The sequence below is a fragment of the Panthera onca genome, chromosome C2 (genome assembly GCF_046562875.1).
Source record: "Panthera onca isolate mPanOnc1 chromosome C2, mPanOnc1 haplotype 2, whole genome shotgun sequence".
Taxonomy (NCBI): Eukaryota; Metazoa; Chordata; class Mammalia; order Carnivora; family Felidae; genus Panthera; species Panthera onca.
In genome coordinates this window covers 133209080-133232284 of record NC_138347.1, presented here as the reverse complement: position 1 = coordinate 133232284, position 23205 = coordinate 133209080, and the positions used below count along the sequence as shown (strand labels likewise).

Here is a 23205-nt window from a genome sequence, read left to right as displayed (position 1 = left end):
AAAACAGTAAATAGTAAATGTTAGGGAATGAAACAAAAACAAGTTATTCATCAAGCATTATCAGAAAAAGAAAACCTTAAGAATCACCAGAGAAACAAAAGGAATTTGAGAACTGAAGATCAATCCAGAGACTGACTAATCAGGAATGGCAAATATTTAGCATGGATGCCTCAACTTCCCAACTGGTGCCCGTGGCAGACATCATCAATTCATCACTACATTCCTCTGCTGAGTCTGAATAGGGCTTCTGAGTTCTCCATTCCCAGAAATGACTACTACTTTAGATAAGGCTCTTTAGTTACAAGTAATAGAAACCAACTTGAGCCACCTTGAGCAAATAAGGAGGAAATTCATAGAAACATACAAGGGTGTCCTAAAGAAGTCCAGCACAAGTATGTAGCTAGGCCTCAGGAACCAGGAACCAGAAAGCCATCAGGCCTCTGTCCCTTACCTCTGCATGTTTCTGCCTGCTTCTTTTCACTTTTTTTCTCTTCAGTCAGGCTTTCTCTTCATCTCCAATCTGCTTGAGGTCATGCGGCCACTCTTAGCACCCATGTTTTCTTATTCCAATTATAGCCTCCTACAGTGACTGTATCTGAATCTCAGCATCAGATTCCCAAGGGAGAAGCTCTGACTGACTGTGCTTAGATCAGGTGACTACCTCTGACCCCGTCAACCCTCATCTAAAAGGTAGGGACAGCGTTCAAAATGGCTATGTAGTGCCCGCTCCCGTGGAATGGCGAGCAGTTCTCAGAAAGGGCAGGGATGGCTCACAGCCTGAGCAGAAAAGTCAGAGATCTTTTCTATTACTATTATCAATCAACAGGCAGTGGCATAAGATGAAACACATTTTCTCCTTAGGATCTAGATCAGGCAAGACCAGTAGGGCTTCCGTGGATGGCGGACATGTTCTGTATCTGCACGCTCAGATGTGATAGCCACTCACCACATGTGAGCTGTCAAGTACTTGAAATGTGTGTGGGGAACCGAATTGTTAATCTTATTTACTTTTAATTTAAATTTAAATAGCCATATATAGCAAGTGGCCACCATACCAGGCAGTGTAGTTTAAAGATAAGGAAACTGAGCTCCCAGACCACAAAGCTAGTTAATAACACAACTGGAACTGAATGCTTGCTCTCCTCTGTCTTTAAAATCTTTCCATCCCATTAGTTGGAATTGAGGAATCCACACAAAGGATCTTCCCAGGTAATTCAAATTTGCTACTTTAAGTGTCCACACCTAACCATTCGTTGATGTCAAGCTTTCTGAAGTGTACTGCACACATCCCTGCCTTGGAAAAAAGCCATGTGGCCGTAATTGTAGACTTTTCTTAATAACACCAAGTGTGAACCTCAGTTGTCACTCTGGGGAATAATAATGAGGCCCTCAGAACAGGGCCTAGTGAGGCTTACAGGGCTGTCTTCCCCACACTTAACGTCTCTACAGCTGGGAGCGATTTGGCTGTTTCCTCTCTCCTTGTCACATCTTGATGTGGTGGCTTATGACAGCATCCCACCTCCCTTCACTAGCTCAGCAACGAACCAAGTACAGGAACTTGATCCATTAGTGAGCTTAATTTCACCCACGATTCTAAACCATTAGGCCTGGGGGAGTTTCACAACTGAGTCAGGTACACAGGGTTTTGTATAAAATTTTCCACAATACACAGTTTTTTTTTCTTAAAGGTGTATAATGATGTGAGTCTCATGAAAGCTGTTTGCGGGATAAATGGTATGATGTTTTTTGGTTTTTGGTTGGTTTTTTTTTTTTTTATTGTGCCACTGTGGGTATGTCAATATTGCCATGTCTAGGGTACCAAGATAGGATAAGACTGTGCACAAAATATTTCAAGAAATGAGATGGAAACTTGGTGTGGATTATTTTAGATTACTTTCCTGAGCTCTTTTTCCAGTGTGTTTTCAGGTCGTGGAATAGCCACAGTTTTACAAATCTTTTGAAAATATTCAAACTCCAAAGTGAATTTGAAGGATACTAAAAGAAATAATTCGTTTCTGTATTCTCTGCTTATATGGGGGCCAGACTTGCAGTAATTGTATCTATTCAAAACACATCTGAGTGCGTGAGAGCCAGAAAGGGCTCAAAGCGAAGGGAATAGTTGTCGCAAAGCCCATGCACTAGAGACCCTGACCTGTAGCCAGGAGAAACAAGACACCCTGATGGCCTTCAGCCTGGGTCTCATGCTCTTCTCCTGGAGCCTGGACTGAGGGTGTGTGAGAAGGGTGGTTCAAAAGGAAATCTGGGCTCTGCTTCCCGGACCACCAAAAGCCACTATATGACTATATGCTCTGTTCACCATTTCTGGGGAGAATATAATCTATTTTAGAAATATTTCCCTTACACGATTAAAATGTTTGGGTTTTTGTAGCATCTGTGAGGTGAGCTTTCAGTTATCTGGAAAAAAAAAAAAAAAAAAAAAGGTTTATGCAGAGGCACACCACCAGACAGAGGTCCTGCATTTTCACTTGGCCTTCTGAAAACACCGTGAGGATTTGTTCAAGGGAAGCACTCATTTTGCCTTTATGCTACTTTACAAAATAACTTCGCTAACGCGTTCATCAGTTCATCAGTTATTTATAGTCAAGTCTTGATTATCCTCTAGGCAGGTTCCTGGCACGGTTTTCAGCCCTCTGTTTGCCTTTCTCACCTCCCACGGACACACACACTTCTGCAGCTTGTAGCAACTTAGAATTTCCCCTGAGTCACAGCTCCCCTACCCCTCGTGCCAGCTCAGCCGCCCTTCCCCCAAGGTGTCTACAAACCCAAACAACAGTTACCTACCTCCCCACGGCCTTTCCCAAGAACCAGACGAGGCCGCCAGAGAGGATTCTGGGGTTCCTGGGAAGCATGCGGAGAGCCCCAGATCTTGCGGGAAGGCTGGAGAGGGGTCACTAGCCAGGGCGGAGCGGGGACATCCACTAGCTTCCCATCTCATTTCACAGCATGGCATCACTTTGTTTGAAGTGTTATGTATTCCCAAGACATGTGACACACCCTCCCCTCCTCAAATTCCAGATGAGTACAAAAACAAATTCCTAAGTTGCATCAGAATTATTTCTTTTCTATCTGCACTTTGGGCCTCCGTGAAAGTGGCACTGGCATTTTTTTTTTTTTTTTTTTGTGATGAGGAATAGATTCTAGGTCTCCTAATTCCTGAGCCAGAGATGTTTCCATGCTGCCCTTAGAGCAGTGGTTCTCAGTCTTGGGATTCTGATGCCTCGGCCTCAGCTCTAGAGATTCTGATTTTAACTGATCTGAGGTTAGACCTGAGCACTGGGCTCTTCACACATCCTCCAAGCGGTTCTAGTGTGCAGCCAAGGCTGAGAACCACTGGCTCAGAGCCTCACTTGGCTAATAGTGATTGCGAGTGCAGCTCTTCAGTTGCACAGCTGTGGCTCCACTGATTTAGAATAAATGTTTGACTAGGAAGGGGAGGAGATGTACACACACACACAGAACAATTCAGGGGCTGTTGCACATCGCCAGGGTGAACATTTCATTCACTCATTCAGTCCACAAACATTTATTGAGGCCCGCCACTAGAATGGGTAGATGCAAAAATGCATGATAAAGTCACTAACCTCCAGGATATAACAACCCCCTAGAAGAAGCTTTCCGACAGGTTCTCTGGACCCCCAGAGTCCCCTAGAGGGACAGTCAATTCTAGCCCTTCCTCCTTCCTGGTTTATGCCCAGTTAGTGACTCATAATTCCCCTGCATTTGCACATGATTTGACTGAACATATATAATCCTGATGCTTGTAGTCTCTGGTTGCTCTGCAGAGTACAGTTGCTTGAATTATGACAGTTATCTCTGCTAATAAAGTTCACTTTTTTACTGCAGAGTTATAAATACATATGCAGCTTGCATATTCGAGGAGGCATGTGGGAGGAAACGCTGAGCTGTGGGGCCCTTCTAGAACAGAAGCCACTCCCTGGCACCTGCACATACATAACTTTCCTGATACATCCCTCCGTGCACTACTCCCCCCCCCCCCCCCCCCCCCCCACCATCCCAAAGGCTCATCTTCAGGGCTTTCTTATAAAAAGGATTTACTGTATACGACCCTGGTGAGAAGATCAGAAATTAGCATCCTTGACATTTGCCTGCTTTCCTCAGCACCCAAATGGATTCAGAGCCATCAGCTTCCCTTTTCCTAGGAGAAAACTGGTCCCACAGTCTCTGAGGAGACTGGAATGGCATTAACTGGGATGTAAAGCGACAGCCAAATGGGGATTAGGAAGACAGGCAGCAGGAAGGGGGGATGGCCGATCTTGTAAATTTGAGCCCTGCAAATAAGTTCATTAAGTCTAGGATCTGCTCGGGGTGCTGGTAAGGCATATAAAGGAGCAGCAGACAAATAAATCTAGCCAGTTGTTTGAAGGAGAAGAGCTAATGGAGGAATTTTTCTAAAAGGAACTTTAACTTTTTACTGAATGCAATAACACTATGCATTATCAATCAGCTGACTATAATTTTACAATTTAGCCTGGAATTTGAACTGCCTGCAGGAGATTGTACCTTGTGGGTAATAATAGGTATGCATGGTGAATGTTGTATAGCATATTTCCTTAAAATATATAGCGGGCTACTTTGGTAACGAATATGTTTATTTGCAGAGAAAATTACGATTATGGTGTGACTCAGCATGGAGCAGGCACTGCTGGTTGTCTAACCAACAGCTTTTCCCCATTTTCCTTGCTAGTCAAGGAAATCCCACTGAGTTGGGAGGGGGTGGCTAGATTTCCACTCTCCCCCAAGTGACAGGGTTGAGAGTGACTTCGCCCTCCCCCCAGGATCAAAGGGAAATCCACACGGGCCTCAGCCAATCCCAGTGACCCATTCCCCTCGCTGGAGCTACTTCAGGGGTGGGTGTACTGGACTGTCTGCTGCCAGCATGGTACCACTATTTGCCTCTAAGTCGAGGACCTGTGCTGTCCAGAATGACCATCTCTGCCCTGTTCCAGCTCATTGCTCGCAAGAGGAACTCGGGTCAGGATTTGCAAAGAGGACGGTGTTATTCCTCTAGAGATAGTTGTAGCTGCATGGGTGGGCAGATGAGAAAGTCCCCACAGCTTCCTGGCACAAATGTAAGGAATTACACACTTAGGTGTTTGAGGCTAAGGTTGTTCAGGGTCAGCTCCTCTGATCTTTAAGGATAGAGTTTCTAAACTCTGCTCCCCTGGCTCTCCCAGGAGTTGTGGGAGATTCTACGATAGGTCTGTTAGATCCAGGATGCATCGAGTGGCTTTAGTTTTCCATCCTGAACCCTGACTGATACAGTGGCCAGGGGTCCAGTATTGACCAATAGGCTGGAGTGCTTTTCTTTACCTCTGAGAAGCAGACTGTAGGAGAGACAGCCCCTATCTGCTGCCTCTGGATGACGTGGCATTTGGATGTGATGCCTGGTACAGCTGTCACCATTTGCTGCCCGCCTGAAATAGAGCCAATATGCAAGTAAAAGGAGAGCCGAGAGAAATGCCCAGCAAGAGGAGCTGAAGTCCTGATGTACCTGCAGCCAATGGCTTTCTAATTGGCACAGACATATTCTTTAAGGAAGCAAATGTTAAGATAGTTTGACAGTGGCTGCCGTGTTTTCTGAGGATGAGACATTATAGAGTGATTCACACCTGCTCTCCAGCCTTTTCTTCTTATATTCTTCCCCCACCCCAGCAAATGAATATCCAGATAATCTCTGTCTCAAATGTATCACACACCTTTGAAATATCTATGTGAATTATTGGTTTGCATTGGCATATGTGTCTACAATATTATTGCACCTTTTTTTTTCAAACTCCAATTACACTTTAAAAGACTTATACTGCCAAAGCATTAGTATAATCCTATCATTTTGAATTTCTTCTTGTTTTACCCATACACATTCAGTCCTCACTTTGCAGGATAGTGCAGGAGCAAAAAAATGACCCTGAAAGCTGAAGCTATACCAAGCAATCTTAATAATTAACAGGAAAAATTACAACTGTTGCATGAAAGTTTTTTCTAAAATACTAAAAACTCTTACTTTCATTTATAAACATATGGGGGTACTTTAAAAATGGTAAAAGTTACATTTATTTGATACAATGTTACTTAAAACATTGGAAACATTGATTAAATGTTCTATTTCTTTGAAAAATTTGAGTCGTTTGAACAGTGCTTATCTTCAGAGCATCTTTTCTCTGCCTTGGCAAATTGTCATGTCATTCTAAGTTTAGAGCAGCTTCTAACATTTTATCCTTTACACTTACAGTGTAAGTATAACTTTAGAGTTTTTTAAATATGAAAATTTTGTCCATGTCACTTCCCCTGAGACATCCTCCTTTTTTTTTTTTTTTTTTTTTTAATGTTTATTTATTTTTGAGACAGAGAGAGACAGAGCATGAACAGGGGAGGGGCAGAGAGAGAGGGAGACACAGAATCTGAAACAGGCTCCAGGCTCTGAGCGGTCAGCACAGAGCCTGACGCGGGGCTCGAACTCACAGACCGTGAGATCATGACCTGAGCCGAAGTCGGATGCTTAACCGACCGAGCCACCCAGGCGCCCCGAGACATCCTCCTTTTTGCCACACCACTCACTGATGATAAATTTGCCTTCTGGCTGTGTACCTATGTTTCTTGAATAGCTGCAGTGTCAACATTCTCACTGTAGAAACTTATGTATTATTTGCAACCCAAATAATCATGATATAGGAAGCATTATTACTATTATTGTTGTAAATTCCATATGAAAACTTCCTGGTGAGTTCTAAATCAGTTATAGTAGTAGCACTTGAAGAGAACTGTCCACAAACCTTGGGAGTCTGCCTCTGGACAGGCAAAAAAGCATGTTGTTATATGAATTCTCCCATCCTATTGAGTACTGACTTCCTAAAATGCCATTGTTCTTCCCCAGGACCCCCTTGGGTGCACCACAAGGCATTGTTTTGGTTTTGGAACCTATCTACCCTTCTGGGAAAAAGAAAAGAAGTCAAGTTTTTACCTGAGGAAAGCCAGCTGGGCACAAAGGAAATTTGTTTTGTGAAGTCGCTATCCATTCAGGCTAGCAATCAAGAGAATCTTATGGGTCAAGTGACAGTACCTTCCTGGATTACTGTGTTAAAAAGGACTTTCAGGGGCGCCTGGGTGGCTCGGTCAGTTAAGCGGCTGAATTCAGCTCAGGTCATGGTCTCGCGGTCCGTGAGTTCGAGCCCCACGTCAGGCTCTGTGCTGACAGCTCAGAGCCTGGAGCCTGTTTCAGATTCTGTGTCTCCCTCTCTCTGACCCTCCCCCATTCATGCTCTGTCTCTCTCTGTCTCAAAAATAAATAAACGTTAAAATAAATAAATAAATAAATAAATAAATAAATAAATAAATAAAAAGGACTTTCAGACGATGTCTAGGCTCAACAGAAAAAAGCATCGCAATTGATTAGCAACGTCTGTTACAGTTAAGGGAGAGGAGAGTAAGGGTATCTGCTCTGGACAGGCCATTCCTAATCTAGAGGCTGCCTCTTGGTAAGGTCAGCCATCCAAGTCTGGCAGCATACGAAAACATATTTGATATCTCAGGGATGGACTCGCACCAACCAAATTCATAAGAAACTGATATATAAATCAGAAAGACAGTTTATTGACTTGATTTAGAAATGAAACTGCGAATGTGCACCTGTTATTAAATGGGAACTTGAATGGCATAATGAAGGAACTTTGGAGTCAGGCAGACCTAGTTTTGCACCACGGCAGCAGCTCTCAGTAGCTACAGGCTCGTCCATAGCATTCTGTTGATAAGGACATTGACGCTGTGTCTGGGGTCAGTAGGAAAAAATGTCCTGGTTAATTAACTATGTCTGAAGCGGTCAAAATGGGGAAAGTGGGAGTGGCTATTGTTGTTACATATTGTTATATGTTCCAGTTTTTAACCAGTGAATGCATGCTGGATTCCTGATAGGAGAGTCTGTTTTCTAGAATCGAAAAACTGCTTTGCGAACAAGGATATAAAAGATGTTTGCTGCAAGATTTGTATGGTTAGTATCACCGAGGCATCTTCACAGTATAAACACAAAGGACACATAAATAAGAAATGATGGTTTGTGGTTCTGGACACTCACTCTCCTGCTCAGAGCTGGAGAGAAAATGGTCACATTTTGTCTCCTATCTATCCTCCATTTTATATACACATTATAGACCAGTGCTGACCAACAGAAATATAATGCAAGCCATAAATGTGAACTATGTAGGTTATTTTAAATTTTCTAGTAGCCATATGAAAAAGTGAAGAGAAATTAACACCTTTTTACAAGGATTCGACCAGTTTTATTACCTCTATACCTTGTGTACATACCGTCATCTTTAGAGAATAATCTCTACATTTAGCTATTGGAGTATCTCTGGCCAAGGACTGGTATCTCAGAGGAGACTGGGGGCCTGGTCCCTCCAAGCCTTAGCTCTCTCTAGTCTTACTGCTGGGTGGTAGGCAGCAGCTGCCCAGCCTGGCATTTGTGGTTCTTTTTGTGGAACACTGGTCTCTCCACAACCACCGTTCTGTCGGGCCCTCAGCAAAGCTGAACCATTTTTCTACCTTGGATTCTTTCAAAGTTTCTCCTATAACCATAATTTTTTTAACTTGGAGAAAAGAACAGGCTCCTTTTTCTTCTTTAAACTGCATTTATGGCACCATTACTGGTTTTCCCTAAACCAGTGGTTCTCATACTTGAGTGAACATCAGCCTCACCTGGAGGGTTTGTTAAATCACTGGTCCAGCTCCAGAGTTTCAGCTTCAGTAGGTCTGAGGTGGGGCTTGAGCATCTGCATTGCTAAAAGTTCCCAGGGGATGGCAGTGCTGTGGTCCAGGAACCACACTTTGAGAACCACTGATATTTACCTTTCATTTCAGTGCAGGAAGGAGATGAGAGGCTTTGGGTATCTGAAAGTGAAAGAATTTGGGGAAGTGAAAAGCATCAGGTTACATCTTTCCTCCAAAATAAGTCAAACCCAGTTCTGTCGTTATTCTTTCCCCTGAACCAGCATCTTAGCATGCTCGAACACCTCCTCTTCCAAGATTTCTCCCCCAGTCTCCTGCTAGAGGCAGAGCAACGGGGCCTCTGTCTTTCACAGACCTCTTTTACAGCCCTCTATTGTTCTCTGATGTTGTAAGCATCTGGGCATGCATGTTGACAGTCATGTGCAGTAGGGCTGGAGACTTCTTTTGGCTAGCAGCACCCTCTCCCTAACACCAGGACCTCTCATAGAACTCTCTTGGCCAAAGAGTATTGAATGATTGAGTGAATGAATGATTCATGTTTGGAAAACAAGAAGAGGACTATTCACATGTTAGTTAAAACTTTCCCAAGTATCAGAGATAACAATGACACAAGAAATTGTTAAGAAAAAAAAAAAACCCAAAAAACAACAGACACACTTGGACCTCCTGAGAACTCATTATAACTTTAATATCACTTACATGGTGTCAATCACACACAGTTCTAAACACCTATCATGGTTTTACAGACACAACTTCCATTTGACATAGATGCTGTTACTTGGAGTGATAGACTTGTAAGGCATGTTATTATGAAGAAAATGTTTTCGGTGCCCTTAAATCACTGGGTCTCAGGGGCGCTTGGGTGACTCAGTCGGCTAAGCCTGTGACCTCAGCTCCGGTCATGATCTTGTGGTTGGTGGGCTCGAGCCCCACATTGGGCTCTGACAGCTCAGAGACTGGAGCCTGTTTCAGATTCTGTGTCTACCTCTTTATGCCCTTCCCTCTGCTCATGGTCTGTCTCTCAAAAATGAAGAAATGTTTTAAAAAAATAAAAATAAACCCACTGGTCTCAGAGACCCTTCTTTTTTTTTTTAAACTTTTTATTTTGGAAAATTTCAAATATATACAAAGGTAAAGAGGACAATACGATGAACCTTCATGAACGAATAATCTAGCTTCAATAATGATCAACTCTTGGCAAATCTTGTTTAATCTATAACTTCACTCACTTCAGTAATACATGTATTTCTTATGAAGCAACCCCCAGTGTATATCAGCTCATACATAAAAAGTTTCAGTGTGTATCTCTAATATTTGAAGATTATTTTAAGAATATAACTACACTGGGGTGCCTGGGTGGCTCAGGTTGAGTGTTGGACCCTCGGTTTCAGCTCAGGTCATGATCTCACATTTCATGAGTTTGAGCCCCACATCGGGCTCTAAGCTGACAGCACAGAGCCTGCTTGGGTTTCTCTCTCCCTATCTCTCTGCCCCTCCCTGGCTTGTGCTGTCTCTCTCTCAAAATAAGTAAATAAACTTAAAAAAAAAAAAAAGAATATAACCACACTGTCATTATCACACTTAATAAATCCTTAACATCATCAAATATTAAAAAAATTTTTTTTTAATGTTTATTTATTTTTGAGAGAGACAGAGTGTGAGGGGGAGAGGGACTGCGAGAGGAAGACACAGAATCAGAAGTAGGCTCCAGGCTCCGAGCTGTCAGCACAGAGCCTGACGCGGGGCTTGAACTCACAAACAGTGAGGTGACCTGAGCTGAAGTCGGACGCTCAACCGACTGAGCCACCCAGGCGCCCCAAAATCATCAAGTATTTTAACCAGTGTTTCAATTTTCCCATTGTCTCATAAACCTTTTCAGTTTGTTTATCTAAACAACTTGTATTCAAGTTGTATTGGTGTATTCAGAATACAATTGGTTTATAAATTGCCATTGGTTGACATGCAGTTAAATCCCTCCTTTTTAAAAAAAATTTTTTTTAATGTTTAGTTATTTCTGAGAGAGAGAGAGAGAGAGACAGAATCTGAAGCAGGCTGCAGGCTCCAAGCTGTCAGCACAGAACCCGATGAGAGGCTCCAACCCTGGAACCACAAGATCATGACCTGAGCCACAAATGGACGCCCAACTGACTGAGCCACCCAGGCGCTCCAAGTCCTTCTTTTTAATTGTTGGGTTCTCATTCTTTCCCTTTTGGGTTTTTAATTATTATTATTATTATTATTATTATTATTATTATTATTATTTTATTCTGAGAAAGAGATAGAGAGCAAGCTGGGGAGGGGCAAAGAGAGAGGGAAACAGAATCCCAAGTAGGCTTCATGCTGCCAGCGCAGAGCCCGACACAGGGCTCAAACTCACAAACCGTAAGATCATGACCTGAGCTGAAATCAAGAGTCAGATGCTTAACCGACTGAGCCACCCATGGACCCCCCTTTGGGTTTTTTTTAAAAAAATTATTTGCTGAAGAAACTGGGTTGGTTGTTCTATAAGGTTTCCCACAGTCTGGAGTTTGCATATTATATTTCTGTTGTACCATTTACCCCTATTCATTCTGTCCCTCTATAGGTACAGATCTAGGATTTATAGGTAAATCCTAAGCTAATTTCTTTTGAGATTTTTATATTTTATCCTTGCATTAAAAAACAAGAGTAAAAATGTAGCATACCATACACACTTTCTCTGCCTTGCTTTTCTTCACTGAATGTTATATCGTGGTGATCACTCCACCACAGTTTACAGAGGAATACCGCATTTCTTTTTTATAGCTGCATATTACTCCATCATATGTTACATAGCTTATTCAACCAGTCCTCTACTGATAGACAAGTGAACTGTTTGAAGTTTGTTGCTACTACACACGGTGCTGCAATGAATAGCCAATACCTCTCATTGTATTTTTGCCTGGGTATTTCTGGAATAGATTCCTAGAAGGGAAACTGCTGAGACAAAGGATAATTGCATTTGTAATTTTGCTAGAAATTGCAGAAGCTCTGCTTTTTAATTTAATTTAATTAAATTATTTTTTTAAAGTTTATTTATTTTTGAGAGAGAGAGACACACACACACACACACACAGAGTATAAGTGGGGGAAGGGCAGAGAGAGAGAGGGAGACACAGAATCCAAAGCAGGCTCCAGGCTCTGTGCTGACAGCTCAGAGCCCGACACGGGGCTCAAACCCACAATCCGTGAGGTCATGACCTGAGCCGAAGTTGGACGCCTAACTGACTGAGCCACCCAGGCGCCTCCAGAAGTTCTGCTTTTAAATGCAATGTGTTTCCAGAAGTTTTGTTATAAAATGGATCCTGGAACAGATCCTATTTTAATTATCTATTGCAATATAACAAATCCCCCCCACAAGTAGTCGCTTAAAATAACACCATTTATTATTTCTCCTCATTGTGCAGTGTGGGTGGGGCTCCCCAGGGATGGTTTCTCTCTGTTCCATTCGGTTCACTGGGACAGCCTGGCTGAAGCTACAGAATCCATGGGACTTTATTCACACCTTTCATGCCTCAGCTGTATGGCTGGAATGGCTGGACACTGCCTGGGCTTCTCTCTCTCCATGTGGTCTCAAGTTATCCACAATTCCAAGTTTCTTAAGCATGACAGTAAAACAGGAAACTGCAAGTCCTCTTAAGGTGTAGGCCTGGATTCATACGACTGTTACTTCCGCATTCCACAGGCCAAAGCAAGTCTCATGGCCATCCAGAGTCACAGGGAAGGAAAATAAACCCTATCCTCTGGTGGGAAGAATAACATGCGTACATAGAGATGAAAACAATTGTTAATGGCCATCTTTCAGGCAATCTACCACAGATCACCACTGCATATGCATTATATAGACCAAAAACACATGCCCTATTCTTATCTCCTTCAACATCAGCAGAATCTGGAAAGAGTCCATAAAGGTGGTAAGTGAAACACCTTTTTATGCTGCAGTGTTAAGTGTGGGGCATGGTAAAGCTCAAGGGGACCCAAAGGGGAGATAACATCTATCAAGGAAAAGGGAGAAAGTCTTGCTTTGAGGCATGGTTCCTGATCACCTATCTAGAACATAAATCTACTAACAGCTATTATATTCATCCATTCTGTTTGTTTATTCAAGAACATTGTTCCAGGTTCAAAGAGTTCAAAGGGGTGAAAATAACAGACAAGGTCTTAGCTCTTGTAGTACTTACTTTCTAAATGGGGAAATGTAGAACATGGTAAGGGATAGAAAGATATGTAAGAGAATATCCTGCCCTTGAGGAAATTTCAATGTACAGTTGAAAGTGGGGATGATAAGTAATCATGACCTACCTAGAACCAAATAGAGATGATGGAAAGGCAAATACCATTTTGTACAAGTGGAGGGACACAAACACAGAGTACCTGCTCTGCATAAATAGCTACAACACTAACAGGACTGACCGCTGAAGTACAAATCTGAGGAAAGGAGAGGTTCAAAGGAAAATAGAGGAAAGGAGGGATCATTGTGGCCTGGGGAAGTCAGGGAACACTGCATTATGGGAGAGAGGTATTGTAGGGACCAGAGGCTTCTTCTGTGTCTCTGATGACATATTGGCAAGTCCCAGGGGTTGTTGTGTGATTAAAGGTTCTCACCAAGATGGCTTCCCTACAAGATGGCCTCCTACTACGTGCTGAGAGAAAGGGAAAGGCAAAATGGATTTTTTTTAAGGATATGTATTTTAAGAGAGAGAGAGAGAGAGAGAGAGAGAGAGAGAGAATCCTAAGCAGGCTCCACACTGTCAATACAGAGCCTGATGCGGGGCTTGAACTCATGAACTGTGAAATCATGACCTGAGCTAAAAGCAAGAGTTGATCACATAAACGACTGAGCTCCCTGGGTGCCCCCCAAATGGGGTTTTAAAATGCAGTTCTACATAAAATATCCTATTATTCAAAGGCCAAAATTGGGAGTTCTATGACAGATGTTCAAGGCCTTGTCCTTGGCTGTCATATCTACATGTTCTCCCTTGGTGATCTCACTCAGCTACATGGCTTTACATAGTATCGAAATGCCAATGACTCACAAAAGGACATCTTCAGCTCTGACATCTTGCCATACTCACATATCAACCATTTATAATCTACATACTCATTTGGAAGTCTAATAAGCTTCACATGGCCAAAATGGAATCCTTGATTTTCCCTGGAAAAACTCTGCTCCTCCTCCCGTTTCCCTATCACTTAGTGGCACCACCAGCACCAAGTTACTTAAGCCAAAACACTGGAGTCTTTCTTGACCCCTCTCTTTTTCTAACACGCCATCTCCAACTAATCAGTTGGTCCTGGTGTTGTTCTACCTTCAGAATGGATCTCAAATTCAACTACTCAACGCTTCTTGCCCTGCACCAAACTACCATCACCTCTCACAACCTAACCCATCTCTTGCCTCCTCTCACGCTTCCCTCAGTCTATTACCTACATAGATATCAGAGTAAACTTTTAAAAAATAAAAGTAAGGTCATATAATATCCCTCATTAAAATCCTCCAATGGATTAAAAAAAAAAAATCCTCCAATGGCTTACCATAGCAATTTCATTAAAATTCAACTTCCTAGCCTTGGCTTACAAGGCCCAATATTATTCTAGCCCTGACTCTTGCTTCAGCCTCACCTTACATTACACTTTACTGCCCTTACAGCTCTCCAGCCACAATGGCTTCTTTGTTTCCAAAACATGCTGAAGTTGTGGCTTTCTTGGGAACTCTACATTGCTCTTTCCCTGCCCCTCTTCTTTGCATGACTGCAAACTCTTCATTTTTTAGGTCTCCGTTCAGATGGCACCTCCTTAGAGATACCTCTCCTGACAACCTAATTTAAAGAAGCCCACAGTTAAAATTCACTAATCAAGGCACAGAGGGCACAATGATGAATAATATAACAAAGTTCTAGCTCTTGGGATACTTAACATTTTAAATGGAGAGAATGCAGAACATGGTAAGGAATATATTGTTACATGGTAAGGGATATATTATTGTTATATTCTCCATAGCATTGATCATACTCTGAAAGATATCTTAATCATCTTCCTATTTAGGTCCATCTCCCACTCTATTCAGTATACATTGGCAAAGGGAGATAGGAAAGGGTCTGTAGCTGTCTTACTCTCCATAATATTTCCAGCTCTTATGATGGCACTTAGCATATAGTTGGATCTCAATGAATATTTGTTAACTGTATGACTGAATGTGCTTGCGTATATTAAAAATTACAGAAGTAACATTTTAGTTATAAAGGAAGAATTTGTTATAGAAGAAAAACTGTTTATATACCCTTTATTCCAATCATATCCTTCTAAATCTTGACTTCCAATCCCACCCCAACATTATGCTGATGTCAAGAATTATTGGACCCCTTCATTACATTTGCCACCAGGGAAATGCACGTCAGCCTAATTACTCCACAGTGGTATGCATTTCCTAGAGGGCAACACACCTCTTTGCTTCCTGTAAAAAATGTGTTCTTTCAGGGCTGTGTTAAACATTGGTGCTCCAGCTACGGTTTCTGATAGTACTTTCTTGACATATGCAATCATGACCTAGCTAGAACCAAATAGAGATAATGGAAAGACAAACACAACTTTGTGTTAAGTGAAGGGAAACAAACACAGATTAGGGGATCTACTCTGCACGCTGTAAGATCTAACACAAATGACAATGAACCTGACTTAACAGTCTTACGCTGGGCAAATTATATAGTCCTTCATGGTTCAATTTCCTCTTTCTGTAACATCTGGATAATAGTGCTTATTCTTCCTGACTTCCTTGTGAAATATGCATTATTTTAGATCATAGAATTATGGAATGTTAGGCCCTCAGGTATCCTGGGAATCATCTAATCCATATCCAAATGTGGAAACTGAAGCCTGGTGAGGGTAAGTGATATACCTTACCTAAGCTCACAGCTAATTACTAGCATGACTGGAACTAGAATTCATATCTTCTGACCCTTAGACCAGTGTTTTTTGTCCTCCCCTACTGCAATGTTTGCTGTTGTTTAGCTTTTCCTGGGTGTCTGTATTATCTTCAAGTTAGTTCACACAATTCTTGGAGATAGTGATAATTTGTCTCTCCCACAGTGCTTCCTTGGTTATATATATAAATATCTATTTAAAAAAAGGGGCACCTGTGTGGCTCAGTTGGCTAAGTGTCTGAATTTGGCTCAGGTCATGGTCTCACAGTTCGGTTCATAAGTTCAAGCCCTGCATCAGGCTCACTGCTGTCAGTGCAAAGCCTGGTTTGGATCCTCGGCCCCCTCTCTCGCTGCCCCTCCCCCACTCTCGCTTTCTCTCAAAAATAAATTAAAACACATTAAAAAAAGAGTAGTTGCCATCCCTCCCTGTCATAATTAGCTGTAACTTTCCAGCTACTTCCCCTCATTCATTGAAAATTTTAGCAACTGGTTCACTACCTTTCTTTCCATGTGACTCATTTTTCTTGGTGACTTCAATAAGCTCATAAATGAACTATATGACACTCTGACCACTTAGTTTACTGAACTCTTCACCTCCAATGAGATTTTTCTCCACCCACCTCAGCCATCCATTCTCATGGTTATGTATTGTAATTCTAAATCTTGATTTTTAAGCATTCCATTGTTTGACTACTGCCTCTTGTCTTCCAGTTCACTTATTATAATAGCCTGACTCCAACCCTTCTGCAACCCCATCAGGAGCTCTGATCCTTTGGCCCCATCAGTGTTTCAACTGTCCCTTCCTCTCCTCACTCTCTTCTTCATCCAGCCTAGAATCCCTGGTCATTCACTGCAATCAGTCCTTTGTGTACATCCACAACTCCATTGCCACTTTCTTTATCACTTGCCTGGAAAAATGCCAATCCTGGTTAAAGCCAACTCTCTACCTATCTTGTCCCTACACCTAAGCAGTGGAAAAAACCTTGTTAAAACAGTCAAAACTTGTGCTGTTTAAACTTATGATTATAAATTAGAGGAGGGCCCTCAACAATGCCCAGTAATCCCTCATTTCCTTAGTCAACCCACTCTCGTTCTTCTAGACTTTTTAAATTTAAATCCCACACTCTCGGGGCACCTGGGTGGCTCAGTTGGTTAAACATCCCACTTCCGTTCAGGTCATGATCTCCCAGTTCCGAGTTTGAGCCCTGCGTGGGGCTCTGTGCTGACGGCTCAGATTCTCCCTCTCTCTCTGCCCCTCCCTGACTCTTGCTCTGTCTCTCTCTCTCTGAAAAATAAATAAACATTAAAAAAATTAAAAAAAAATCCCACACTCTCAATGCCCAATACTCACTCTTACCTGATATTCTCACCCACTGATATACTGGGGGAAAAAATAAAATTAAGCAAAAGAGAGGTACCAGCATCTTTTCCAATAATCTTATCTTCCCCACTTTCCCAACCTCCATGTCCTAAAATGAATGAAGTGTCCATTCTAATAAGGCTAAACTCTCTGTTGAGAGATAGTTCTCCATGTGTCTCTCATATTTGTTTTGATTCAGGCGATCTTATCAAGGATATTTGTAGAGTGAATAGCCTGGGAAGACAGAGATAGTATCTTCCTTTGGAGCAAAAAGCAGGAATACTTACTGTCCACTATAATAAAAATAATGTCTCTCTCTGGAGCAAAGGATAGGCATGTTTACTTCCCAGTGTAAAAGATTCAGGTTCACTAAGCTCAGATTTCCTTACTTGTAATGCAACCCACTGCATGTACAGGCATCTCCTGGCCCTCTTCACATTGCTCTGTGGGAACTGAGGCTCAGGAAATTGATATAATAAAATTCTGATCTCTGGCTACTGCTTTTACTGTGAGAGATGAAATCCTTTGTCTCTGACCCAGGGGTCTCATGTTTTTTTGTTTTTTTTTTTGTTTTTTTTGTTTTTTTGTTTTTTTTTTGCCAGCATCCATGAAATTATGACAGGCTAACTGTTAGCATGCAAGGTGGATGAAATCTCATACATTGCAGAGTTCTTGATACTTTCTACTTCTGAATTACATCTCATTTCCTCTTGCCTTTTCAAGGACTTTGTTCTACAGGTAACTGCTCTTTCTTTTGTATAGTCAATTTTTCCCTTTCATCTGTATCACACCTCAGCCTATACATGGGATGTAATATCTACCACCTTAAAAGACAAAAACAGCTTCCCTTAGGCTTCTCGTTTCCCTGCAACTACTGCTCCATTTCTCTACAGCCTTTTAGAATAAGACTCCTTTAAAAAGTTGTCTTTATTCCTTTTTTCCACCTCTTCACTTTTCATTCTCTTCTAACTCATTCCAATCAGGTTTTTAATTATACCATTTTTTCTGAAACCCTTCCTAAAGTTGTCAGCAACCTCCATATGGTTTAATCCAATGGCCCTAAAAAAATCCAATTTCTCTTTTTATTGGATTTAGCAGCAATCAACCAGTTGACTACTCTTTCTTTCTTGAAATTCATTCTTGGTTTCTGGTTTTTCTTATCCCACTCAATCTCCTTTGCTAACTCTTCCTGCTCTACTGAGAAGATTATGAGTTTTTTTGTCCTTTATTACATTAATATAGCACATTACTTGATTGTCGGATGTTAAACTAACTTTGCATTCCTGGAATAAATCCAACTTGGCCATGATATATTATTCTTTTTTTTTTTTCATGTTGCTGAACTTTATTTGGTAATATTTTGCTAAGGATTTTTGCATCTTTGTTCATAAGGGATATTGGTCTGCAGTCTTTTCTTCTTGTGATGTCTTTGACTGGCTTTGGTTTCAGGATATTACTGGCCTCATAAAATACATTGGGGAGTATTCTCTTTGTTTTCTCAAAGAATTTGTGAAGGGTTGGTCTTATTTCTTCTTTAAACATTTTTTTTTTAATGTTTACTTATTTTTGAGAGAGAGACACAGCATGAGCAGGGGAGGGGCAGAGAGAGAGGGAGACACCAGAATCCGAAGCAGGCTCCAGGCTCTGAGCTGTCCACACAGAGCCTGACGCGGGGCTCAAATTCACGGACCATGAGATCATGACCTGAGCCAAAGTTGGATGCTTAACCAACTAAGCCACCAACTAAGGCACCCCATTCTTATTTCTTCTTTAAAACGTTTGATTGAATTCACCAGTGACACCATCTGGGCCTGGCTTTTGTTTGTGAGATTTTAAATTACTAATGCAATATCTTTACTTGTTAAAGGTTTATGCAGATATTTTGTTTCTTCTTGAGTCAGTCTTGGTTATTTGTGTACTTATAGAAATTTTTCCATTTTATCTAAGTTGTTTAATTTATTGACATTTAGCTGTTGATAATATTCCCTTATAATCCTTTTAATTTCTGCAGAGTTGGTAGCAATATCTTTCTATCTTTTATAACTTTAGTAATTGGTGCCTTTTCTCTTAGCTTCTTGGTCAGTCTAGTTAAGGGTTTGTCAATTTTATTGATTTTTTCAAAGAATCAGCTTTAAAAAATTTTCTCTATTGTTTTTCTGCTATAATAATTACTTAATTCCTTCTACTTGCTTTGTGTTTAGCTTGCTCTTTGTTTTCTAGTTTAATGCAGAATCTTAGGTTTTTAAGACTTTTTTTTCTTTTATTTAATTTTCAAGTTAGTTAACATACAGTGTAGTCTTGGGCTTCAGGAGTAGAACCTAGTGAGTATCTCTTACATATGATACCCAGTGCTTCTCCTGAAAAGTGCTCTTCTTAATGCCCGTTGGCCATTTAACCCACTCCCCCACCTCCCAGCAACCCTGTTTGTTTTCTGTACTTAAGAGTCTCTTATGGTTTGCCTCCCTCTCTGTTTTTATCTTCTTTTTCCTTCTCTTCCCTTATGTTCATCTGTTGAGTTTCTCAAATTCCACATATGAGTGAAATCATGATATCTTTCTGACTTATTTCACTTAGCATAATATCCTCCAGTTCCATCCACATTGTTGCAAATGGCAATATTTCACTTTTTCATCACTGTGTAGTATTCCATTGTACGTATGTGTTTATATATATACATATATATACATTTCTTGTATATATATATACATATGCATATGTATATATATGTACATATATATACCACATCTTCTTTATTCATTCATCATGGGATGGGCACTTAGGCTCTTTCCACAATTAGGCTAATGCTGATAGCACCACTATAAACATTGGGGTACATGTGCCCCTTTGAATCAGCATTTTTGTATCCTTTGGATAAATTCCTAGTAGTGCAATTGCTGGGTCATAGGGTAGTTGTATTTTTAATTTTTTGAGGAATCTCCATACTGTTTTCCAGAATGGCTGCACCAGTTTGCATTCCCACCAACAGTGCAAAATGGTTCCCCTTTCTCCATATCCTTGCCAACATCTGTTGTTTCCTGAGTTGTTAGTTTTAGCTATTCTGACTGGTGTGAGGTGGTATCGCACTATGGTTTTGATTTGTATTTCCCTGATGATGAGTGATGTTGAGCATGTTTTCATGTGTCCGTTTGCCATCTGGATGTAAGAACTTTTTTCTTATATAGGCATCTAAAGTTACACATTTCTCTCTAAGCACTGCTTTAGATACATGCCATGAATTTTGATTAATTTTCCTTGTGATTCTTCTTTGACTCGTTGGTTATTCAGGAGTGTGTTGCTTAATTTCCAACTATTTAGTGTTTTCTCAGATTCTTTCTGTATAGATCTCTAATTCCATTGTGGCCAGAGGACATACTTTGTATAATTTGTCTTCTTTATTTTATTGGGACTTGTTTTAGGCTATAGTGTATGGTCTAGCCTGGAGAATGTTCCATATGCACGTGAAAAGAAATGTGCATTTTGCAGCTTTTGGACAGAGTATTTTATAAAAGTTAAGACAAGTTGGTTGATAGTGTTGTTAAAGTCTTCTATAGTTGTTCTATCGAAAGTGGGATATTGAAATGTCTATTATTATCTATTTCTCCTTTCACTTTTGCCAGTTTTTGTGTCATACATTTTGGGAGATGGTTCTTTGATGTATATATAACTATTATATCTTCTAGATGTGTTGACCATTTATCAAAAACATGTCCAATAATATTTCTTGTCTTTCAATATGCCTGATATTAATATAGTCACTCTAGGCCTCCTATGGTTACTGTTTGTATGGTCTATCTTTTCCATCCTTTACTTTCAATATAATACCTTTAAACTCAGGTGTGTCTCTTGTAGGCCTGTGACATAGAGTTGGGTCTTGCTGTTTTATTATGTTTGATAGTATCTGCCTTTTGAGTAGCATGTTTAGTCCAATCATATTTATGTACTTATTGCTATAGTCAGAATTTCTTTTGCGATTTTGACAGTTGTTTTCTGTATGTCTCATGTGTTTTTTATTCCAGTGAAGTAATGGAGCCATGAAGCACTAATATATTTGGAAACCACTTAAACAATTTCTCACTGAACAAAATATGCAGGGTACAAAAAATAGAAGAAATGACTCCTACTTCTGTTATTTAAACATAACTTTATTTAATATTGGGGTATATTTTTTTTGCAGGCTTAAAATTTTCCCTATTCAGATTTTTGCTTTTTTTGTTTTTGTTTACATAGTTTATATCTCTGCACACATTTGTTTATCTTTATCCTATGTAGTCTATTATATGCGTTTTCTGTGTTTCAAACACAAAGCAGCTATCACCAGCAAAGATATTTGAAGCAGTTAAGCAGAGATCTCCTTGGAAGAGCTTTTGACCAAATGAAATGGTTCTGCATGGCCTTGTTGAAACAATTACACTTGTCAAAAACTGGGTATGTTTTTGACAAGTGTATCTGGGTGCTCAGTTGGTTGAACTTCTGACCCTTGATTTTGGCTCAGGTCATGATCTCAGGGTCATAGGATCAAGCCTCTTATCTGGATCTTTGCTGAGCATGGAGCCCACTTAAGATTCTCTCTCACTTTGCCCCTCTCCCCTGCTCATGCTCTCTCTCTCTCTCAAAAACAAAAACACAATACTAGATATGTCAGAGGGTGTTTGGAAGACAAGGTATCTGAAAAGCACTTGGTACATCAGAAGTCTTGGTTATGCACTTGGTTTTTAGCTTCCTACTTTGTGAAGTAAAACAAAGGAGAGGCATTTTCTCTTGCACGTTTTGTAAAATTTACCTATAAAATGGCTGGACTAAATGTCTGGAGGAACGGTATGGACTATATTTTACTACTGATTATGGGTGTGTATGTGTGTGTACATATCTATAATCTCACATGATATCAAGCTTATTGATCCCATGGTATTCTAATCTTTTATCTGCTTGTTTATTAGTTTTTGCATTTATCAATTTCTCTATGTAGTTTTAGCAAACTTTGCTCTATGTGGTTAAGTGCGCATTAGTTCATCATTGTATCATGACTGTAGGTTGTCCTGGTGGACAGTTCCTTCTATAATTACTACATGTCACTCTTTATCTCTATCAATCTTTGTTTTAAATTCTTATGTTGGATATTGATATTATTAGATGAACAATTTTTTGGTTAGTATTTTCTTGGTAGTTTTTTAAAAAATAAATTGCCTTTCTCCAAATGTTTGGTAATATGTTCTAACCATATAGTTGCAAACGGCACATGGCTGTGTTTCTTCCCTTAAAAACCCTGTCTAAATGTGTTTTTTGTGTCATTTTTTAATAATATAAACCATTTATATTTATTAATACCACTTTGATTTCTCTCTAGAATCTTGTTTCCTATTTATCCTTTGCTTTTCTTTCTCTTCTTTTTTGCCTGCTAATCCAGTAACTAAGTTTTCTGTAGGTCATTTTTTTCCTCTATAGATTAGGAAGTTAGACATTCTATTCTACTTCTCTAATTTTGGTGAATACCTTTCAATGTTTAATATATATCTATATCTATATCTATCTATATATATATCAGTAATAGACTGTCATATTCAAGGCTGCCATAATCTTTTATTTTTAATTTATTTTTTGGAAAGAGAGAGAGAGCACTAGCAGGAGAGAGGGGCAAGAGGGAGACAGGGAGAGAATCTTAAGCAGGGTCCACCCTTAGTGTGGGGCCCAATGGGGGCCTTGATCCCAGGACTCTGGGATCATGACCTGAACCGAAATCAAGAGTTAGATGCTCAACTGACTGAGCCACCCAGGTGCCCCGCCATAATCTTTTAAATAACATTTCTATATTTAGGATAATTCCCTGGTTATAAATCTCACCTTCCCAATATAAAATTCAGAACTCTGATTTCTTGCCTCCCTTGCAACCAAGATGCGGGCCTATGACATATGCTGTGCTAGCCAGAAGCACCTGTGGAAATGTGAGGAATGTGAGGATACAAGCTCTGCACACAGCTTTCATTTTCCTGGTGTAGGTAAAGATGAAAACATCAAGCTTATAACGGCGGCGGTCATTGCAAAGTCCTGATGTTGATAGCAGGAACAGGGGAAGAAAAGTTGAGTTCACGGCATTTAGTGTCTGATGGGAATAGCAGCAGTTTCTTTACCATGAAAGTTCTGCTGCATGGT

The 23205-nt window shown here is 40.5% G+C and overlaps 1 long non-coding RNA gene across 4 annotated transcripts in view; it reads right to left on the bottom strand.

Annotated features, from left to right (window-relative positions):
- Window positions 1–23205, bottom strand: part of LOC144612788 (uncharacterized) — a 76314-nt gene that overhangs the window by 49241 nt on the left and 3868 nt on the right. Inside the window, exons 2-4 of one of the 4 annotated variants that reach the window (XR_013549863.1) lie at window positions 8881–8922; window positions 5353–5456; window positions 2363–2415 (exon numbers count right to left, since the gene is read on the bottom strand). This is a non-coding gene — a long non-coding RNA (uncharacterized LOC144612788). Of the gene's footprint in view, window positions 1–1742; window positions 2416–5352; window positions 5457–8730; window positions 8923–23205 lie in introns of those variants that run through there. The other 3 variants (XR_013549865.1, XR_013549867.1, XR_013549866.1) reach the window with 3 other exon arrangements.